Source organism: Salvelinus sp. IW2-2015, unplaced genomic scaffold (assembly GCF_002910315.2).
Source record: "Salvelinus sp. IW2-2015 unplaced genomic scaffold, ASM291031v2 Un_scaffold6846, whole genome shotgun sequence".
Classification (NCBI taxonomy): Eukaryota; Metazoa; Chordata; class Actinopteri; order Salmoniformes; family Salmonidae; genus Salvelinus; species Salvelinus sp. IW2-2015.
Genome location: NW_019948107.1, coordinates 8,579 through 17,637, shown reverse-complemented (window position 1 = coordinate 17,637; position 9,059 = coordinate 8,579).

Genomic DNA, 9,059 nt, shown 5'->3' with positions numbered 1-9,059 from the left:
TGTTTGTGTCCACTGCTTTGCTTTATCTTGGCCAGGTCGCAGTTGTAAATGAGAACTTGGTTAAAATAAAGGTGATATAAAAAATAAAAAAATAAACATGGTGCTAGCTCTCCCATTTGAAGAAGGTCTTAATTATGTGGACAAATAATTAAAGTTTAGTAATTTGGTCCCATATTCCATCCCTGAGTGATTACATCAAGCTTGTGATTCTACAGACTTGTTGAATTCATTTGCAGTTTGTTTTGGTTGTATTTTAGATTATGTTTTTCCTCAATGGAACTGATGGTGAATTCTGTCCTGTCATTTTTGGAGTCACTTCACTCGTATTGTCAGTAAGAATAGAAGATGTTTCTACACTTCTACATCTGGTGGATGCTTACCATGATTATGAATATCATGAATGAATCGTGATGATGATGCAATGAGAAAAGTTACAGAGGCACAAAGATCAGAATAAATGCCAAACCTCTTCCTGTTATTAGTAATGGTGCAGAGGTTAGCATGTTTGTTGTAGCCTCTGTTATTGGTAATGGTGAGAGTGTTAGCATGTTTTGTTTAGCTCTGTTTTATTAGTAATGGTGAGAGTTTAGCATGTTTTGGTTGTTAGTCTCTGTTATTGGGTAATGGTGAGAGTTAGCATGTTTTTGTAGCCTCTTGTTATTGGTAATGGTGAGAGTTAAGCAATGTTTTGTGTAGCTCTGTTTATTGGTAATGGTGAGGAGGTTAGCATGTTTTGTTGTAGCCGTCATGGTCAATTGGTAATGGTGAGAGGTTAGCTTGTTTGTTGATGTAGGTCTCTTGTTATGGTAATGGAGAGGCGATGTTTTTGAGTCTCGTGGTTATTGATGGTGAGAGGTTAGCATGTTTTGTTGTAGCCTCGTGTTATTGGTATGGTGAGAGGTTGTATGTTTTTGTTGGAGCCCTGTTTATTGGTAATGGTAGAGTTTTAGCATGTTTTGTTGTAGTCTCTGTTATTGGTATGGTGAGAGGTTAGGCATGTTTGTTGTAGCCTCTGTTATTGTAATGGTGTGAGAGTTAGCACGTTTTGTTGTAGTCTCTGTATTGGTAATAGTGAGTAGGTTAGCATGTTTTTTTTGTACGACTCTGTCATGGTAAATGGTGAGAGGTCAGGATGTTTGTTGTAGCCTCTTGTTATTGGTAATGGTGAGTAGTCCCTCGTTATTGGGTACGTGTGAAGAGGTTAGCATGTTTGTTGTACGCCCTGTTAGTGTGTAATGGTGAGAAGGTTAGCATGTTTTGTTTGTAGACTCTGCTATTGGAATGGTGAGAAGGTTTAGCATGTTTTGTTGTACCCTCGTTACTGTAAGTGATGAAGGTTAGCATGTTTTGTGTATTGATGCCTCTGTTATTGGTAATGTGAGAGGTTTCATGTTTTTGTTGTAGCCTCTGTTATTGGTAAATGGGTGAGAGGTTAGATGTTTTGTTGTAAGCCTCTGTATTGGTAATGGTGAGAGGTTATCATGTTTTGTGTAGCCTCTGTTATTGGTAATAGGTGAGGAGGTTAGCATGTTTTTGTTGTGGCCTCTGTTATTGTAATGGTGAGAGGTTAGCATGTTTTGTGTAGCCTCTGTTTTATTGGTAAATGGTGAGGTAGTCTCTGTTATGGTAAGGTGAGAGGTTAGCATGTTTTGTTGTAGCCTTCTGTATTGGTAATGGAGAGGTTAGCATGTTTTTGTTGTAGCCTCCTGTTATTAGTATATGGTGAGAGTGAGCATGTTTTGTTTGTAGTCTCTGTTTATTGGGTAATTGTGTGGAGGTTAGCTTTTTGTTGTAGCCTCTGTCTATTGGGGTATCGTGAAGAGGTTCAGGCAATGTTTTGTGTAGCCTCTGTTATTGGTAATGGTGAGAGTTAAGCATGTTTTGTTGTAGCCTCTGTTATGGTAATGGTTGAGAGGTTAGCATGGTTTTGTTGTAGTCTCTGTTTATTTGTATGGTGAGAGTTCAGCAATGTTTTGTGTGTAGCTCTGTTATTGTAATGGTGAGAGGTTAGCATGTTTTGTGTAGCTCTGTTATTGTAATGGTGAGAGTTAGCATGTTTGTTGAATCTGCTGTATTGGGTAATGGTGAAGAGGTAGCAATGTTTTTGTTGTAGCCTCTGTTATTTGTATGGTGAGAGGTTAGCACGTTTTGTTGCAGTCTCTGTTATGGTAATAGTGAGGGTTAGCATGCTTTTTTTGTAGAATCTGTCCATTGGTAATGGTGGAGAGGTCCAGGATGTTTTGTTGTAGCCCTCTGTTATTGTTATGGTGAAGTAGTCTCTGTTATTGTAATGGTGAGAGGGTTAGCATGTTTTGTTGTCCCCTCTGTTATTGGTAATGGTGAGAGGTTAGCATGTTTTTGTTGTAGACTTGTCATTGGTAATGGTGAGAGGTTAGCAGATGTTTTGTTTGTAACCCTCTGTTACTGGTAATTGATGAGAGGTTTAGCATGGTTTGTTGTAGCCTCTGTGTTATTGGAATGTAGAGAGGTTATCATGTTTTGGTTGTAGGCCTCTGTTAATTGGTAATGGTGAAGAGGTTAGCATGTTTTGTTGTGAGCCTCGTTATTGGTAATGTGAGCAGGGTTTAGCATGTTTGGTTGTAGTCTCTGTTTTGGTAATGGTGAGAGTTCAGCATGTTTTGTTTGTAGCCTCTGTTATTGGTAAGGTGAGAGGTTTGCATGTTTGTTTGTAGTCCTCTGTTATTGTAATGGTGCAGAGGTTAGCCAATGTTTTGTGTGTAGCCTCTTGTTATGGTAATGGGTGAGAGGTTAGCATGTTTTGTTGTAAGCCCTTGTTATTGGTAATGGTGGAGAGGTTATATGTTTGTTGTATGCCTCTGTTTGGAATGGTGAGAGGTTAGCATGTTTTGTTGTGGCCTCTGTATTGGTATGGGTGACGAGGTGTATCATGTTTTTGTTTGTAGCCTCTGTCAAGCTTTCTATTCATTATTTTCATTGATTCATTCAATGGATTTGTCACTAAATTGCAGAACAAAAAAAATTGAAATTAACGAAATAAGACAATTACTCCAGTCATCATCCACCATTCGGAATTAATTGGGAAAAACACTACAAAAACAAACTGCTAAAATGCATCACAAGTAATTAATACACTATAAGGTAAATTGTTCATAATATTGCTTGACTCTTCATTCTCAAATAGGGGGACTAGATACATAAAATGCTTTTATTTCTAAATGGTGAACCAGCTTGTATTAAATCCTCTAAATAAAGGTGACATTATATACTGTCACTCAAGTGAATCTTTGATCTCAAATCCAAAATGTTGGATTATAGAGACACATTTAAAATTGTTAGCTCTACTGTCCAAAATAGATTATGGTGTGGGACTGTATCTCATACATCTAAATCTGATACCTCATGTCATTATAGATATGGTGTTGGGGTCTGTCTGTCCTCTGACTGATACTGCTTTTAAACGGTCTGGTCAGTCCTACTTCAAAATATTTGTACTATAATATTTGTAATATTATGATAATTAATAATAATGAACATACATTAATTCATGACCTACATTTTGTAGGTTTTCAGGATGCTGATGTTCTTGATTAATGTTGAAAAAATTACTGCACTATTTTTTACCTACCAAAGAATAGAAGTGTTGATTTTAATATGATTTGGACTCTTTGCAGGCGTCGGCTGTCTAGTCACAGAGGAAGGCTGTGCTTCTCTGTCTCAGCTTCTGGACGGTCAAACCCCTCACACCTGAAGAGAGCTGGACCTGAGCTACAGATACACCACAGGAGACTCAGGAGTCCACTGCTCTCTGCTGGACTGGAGGATCCACACTGCAGACTGAGAAAACTCAAGTATGTAGAGGGTTTATGTCCATGTTCATATCAGACATGTTTGACTTATCAGGCTAGTTAAGAACAAACATTCTTACCACTTGTGACAAAGTTATATGCTGACTGTGTGTTTGTGTCAGTGTTTGTGGTCTAGTGTTTGTATGCTGTCTCCAGTGTGTGTGTGTGTTGTGTGGTGGTCATGTGGGAAAACACACTGGAACTCACACACACAGACTCACACTGTACACCACACCATACACCACGGTCTTGTACAGCTAACCTTTGTGGGGACAATACAATTCAGTCCCATTCAAAATCCTATCCTAACCCCTAACCCTAAACCTAACCCTAATCCTAACCCGTCTCTTACCCTAACCCTAGCCCTAACCTTAACCCTAACCCTAAGCCAAAACCTAATTTACCTACTTAATAATTTTTTTTTCATTCTATTTTTAATATTTTTAACCTTAACCCTACCCTAGCTCTAACCCTAACCCTATACTAACCTAGCTCCTAACCTTAATCTTGGAACTTAATTCTAACCTAACACTAATCTCAACCTTAGACCCTAAACCCCTAGAAGATAGCATTTGACCTTGTGGGGCCTAACAAAAATGTCCCAGTTTGAATGTGGAAATGTGTTCAATTTTTACTTTGTTTACTGCTTCTGTCCCCACAAGAATGGTTAAACACGTCCACAACACACACAAACACACACCACACACCACACACAAACACACACACACACACCCACACACACACACACACACACACACACACACAACACTACACATACCACTAGACACAGCACTAAGACACACACACTGGACACTGACAGACGACAGCAGAGAGGAAGAACCAGTTGACCAACGTACGTGTGTGTGTGTGTGTGTTGTACAGTGTGGTGTGTGTTGTGTAAGTGTACGTGTGTGGTGTGGTGTGCAATTGTGTGTGTGGTGTGACAGTGTATGTGTTGTGTGTCCAGTGGTGTTGTGTGTGTGTGTGTGCCTTTGTGTGGTGTGTGGTGTCCCAGTGTGTGTGTGTGGGTGTGTGGTGTGTGTGAGTTCAGGTGTATCCTCAATGACTGCCTGTTCTTCTGCTTACCGCTACGTGGTGGAACAATGGTGGAGAGAACAGAATGAACACTGGGATTAGAAAATGTGAGTGTTGAACTGCTGTGAAAATATGACTAAGCATAAGTCTTAATTCAGTTAAAGTCAAAGTCAAAACCACCATCATATACTTACTTTGGTCATATTAATATCCGCTGTAGTTCTACAGAAGAGAAAATCAGGGACACCAAAGTCTACAAATAGTTGCTTGACAATGTAATGTGGTCTTTGTCTGTGTGTGTGTGTGTGTGTTGTGTGTGTGGTGTGTGTGTTGTGTGTGTGTTGTGTGTGTGTGTGTGTGTGTGTGTGGTGTGTGTGTGTGTGTGTGTGTGTGTGGTGTGTTGTGTGTGTGTGTGTGTGGTGTGTGTGTGTGTAATTAATGTGAATAAGCTGTGTTTTAATTACATACAAGTCATAACAATGTGATCATTCAACAAGTCTCAAAGTTACTTAACTTCTCCTTTTGATACCTAGAAACATCTACATTAAATGAATTAGTGAAAAGTGAGTTACATTCTAATGTGAATGATGATGATTTTAATATTGTGTCTGGTTTCATCCTCAAGATGTCTTGTGAACTTCACAACTGGGACCTAAACACAGTAACAGACTCCTCTCTCTGTTCTGAGAGAACAGAAAGGTGACATGTGGACAGAGGAAGCAGCCAGTATCCTGATCACCCAGGAGATTTGAAAGGACTGTAGACAGGTGCATGTGAAGAGAGGGTCTGACTGGGCGCTGGTTACTGGGAGGTAAAGGTGGAGTGGGGAAGGGGCTGTTATAGGAGTGACAGTATAAAGGAATCGCAGGAGAGGAAGGGTTAATGACTGTTGTCTTGGAATGCAATGACAAGTCCTGGAGTCTGAATTGCTCTGACAAACAGTTACTCTGCCTGTCACAATAATAATCCCACCTGGCCATAGACGTCCCTCCTCCAGCCCCACAGAGTAGGAGTGATATTGGAACTGGTCAGCCGGCATCTGTCCTTCTATAGAGCCTCCTCTGCACACCTGACCTCACTTGATCAGCATTCAACCGTCCACAATTCACTGAGCCCTCATCCAGGTTTGGGGTTTGTGGTTGATGGGACTCAGTGTCCCTGTAAATAATAACCTGACACACACACACAACACACAACACACACACACACCACACACACACACACACACAGAAGAGAGAGACTGGACACACACAGCACAACAGAACTGGACCCACACACACACACACACACACCACACACACACACTGGACACACAGCTGGACATACACACACTGGACACACACACACACACTCACACACACACCGGACAACTAACACACACACACACGGAACACACACACACACTGGACATCACACACACACAGGACACACACATCACACAAAACACGGACACACTCAAAACACACCACTCACACTGGACACACCACACATCACACTGAACACACACACAACTGAACACACACACACACACACACTGAACACACACACACATGGACACACACACTGGAAAGACACACAAACACACTGGACACACACACACACACCTGGCACACACACACACACACACTGGACCCACACACACACTGTACAAACACACACACACACACACACACACATACAACACATCTGGCAGCAAGACACACACACACTGGACACACACACACACACACACACTTGACACATACAGCACACAACACACAAACACATCACACACACTCACTGGACACCACACACACACACAGGACACACACACACATACTGGACAAACACAACCACTGTACAACCACACACACACACCCACTGGACAAACACACACCACTGGACACACACACAACTGACACACACACAAACACTGGCACAAACACACATAAAATATACACACCACACACTGACACATACACGCACACACACACTTGACACACACACATACTGACACACACACAAACACACACACACACACACTTGACACACACCACACAACACTGGACACCAAAACACACACTGGACACACACACACGAACAAAGACACACACACACACACTGGACACACCACACCACTGGACACAGACAACTGGACACACACACACGCTGGACAACAACACAAACACAATAACACACACACACACACACCACTGACAAAAACACACACACAAGTTGACACAACTGAACAAACACACACACCACATAGGATACACCACACACATGCTGTTGGGGGTCTTCTATAATTGTGAGAAGTTTAAAAATACCAATGTGATACTTTGTTGTCTTTTATGTTGAATAACAAATTGTATAATTATATATGGAATACGCTCCATATTTTGTACAAGTCTACAAGGATATATTGTACTTTCACACTAATAAAACATACTTGAGAACAAGAAAAGCATGTTAATTGTGAAAAACAGTTTGGTTATTGATGTTTACGTTTCCTCCTGTCAGGTTGAACGTTAACCTGCGACTGGTTGAAATGAAACATATGAAATGAAATACAAACATTAAATATGTAAAAATTGAATTAAACAATTGGTACAACAAGAGTGTTGTAATGCAGAGTCCATAGCAAACAGACGTGTTGATGCAGGGTCACTATAGAACAGAATGTTGTGGGCAGGGTCCACTATAGCACAGAATGTTGTGGTGCAGGGTCACATAGCAACAGATGTTTGTGATGCAAGGGTCAATATAGCAACGGAGTGTTGTGGATGCGGCCCGTGAACTCTCACAACACATAGTTACACATGGAATAAACAAACATACATTCAATAACACAATAGAAAAAAGAAAGTCTATATACAGTGCAAATGGCGTGAGGAGGTAAGGCAATAAATAGGCCATAGTAGCGAAGTAATTACAATTTAGCAGATTAACACTGGAGTGATAGATGAGCAGATGATGATGTGCAAGTAGAGATACTGGTGTGCAAAAGAGCAGAAAAGTAAATAAAACAATATGGGGATGAGGTAGGTAGATTGGGTGGGCTATTTACAGATGGACTATGTACAGCTGCAGCGATCGGTTAGCTGCTCAGATAGCAGATTTTTAAAGTTAGTGAGAGAAATATAAGTCTCCAGCTTCAGCGATTTTTGCAATTCTTTCCAGTCACTGGCAGCAGAGAAATGTAAGGAAAGGCGGCCAAAGGAGGAGGTGTGGCTTTGGGGATGATCAGTGAGATATACCTGCTGGAGCGCGTGCTACGGGTGGGTGTTGTTATCATGACCAGTGAGCTGAGATGAGGCGGAGCTTTACCTAGCATAGACTTATAGATTACCTGGAGCCAGTAGGTTTGGCGACGAATATGTAGTGAGGACCAGCCGACTAGAGCATACAGGTCGCAGTGGTGGGTAATATATGGGGCTTTGGTGACAAAATGGATGTGTCTCTATGGTGTATTAGGTCAGGGCGTGACGAGGGGGTGTTCTAGTTTAAAATTTCTATGTTGGTGTTTTGGTTTGGTTCCCAATTAGAGGCAGCTGGTAATCGTTACCTCTAATTGGGGATCATATTTAAGTAGCTATTTTTCCCACCTGTGTTTGTGGGATAATGTTTTGTGTTTGTGCATGTGCACGACATAGTCACGTTTCGTTGTTCATTTATTGATTTATTTGCTTTTGCAAAAAGTTTCACTTTGTAAAAAATATGTGGAACTCAACATCCGCTGTGCCTTGGTCCAAATCTTACGACAACCGTGACAGATAGACTGCATCCAGTTTGCTGAGTAGAGTATTGGAAGCTATTTTGTAAATGACATCGCCAAACTCGAGGATCGGTAGGATAGTCAGATTTAAGAGGGCAAGTTTTGCGGCGTGAGTGAAGGAGGCTTTGTTGCGGAATAGAAAGCCGATTCTAGATTTGATTTTGGATTGGAGATGTTTAATATGAGTCTGGAAGGAGAGTTTACAGTCTAGTCAGACACCTAGGTATTTGTAGTTGTCCACATATTCTAGGTCAGAGCCGTCCAGGGTAGTGATGCTAATCGGGCAGGCGTGTGCAGGCAGCGAATGGTTGAAAAGCATGCATTTGGTTTTACTAGCTTTTAAGAGTAGTTGGAGGCCACAGAAGGAGAGTTGTATGGCATTGAAGCTCGTTTGGAGGTCAGTTAACACAGTGTCCAAAGAAGGGCTAGAAGTATACAGAATG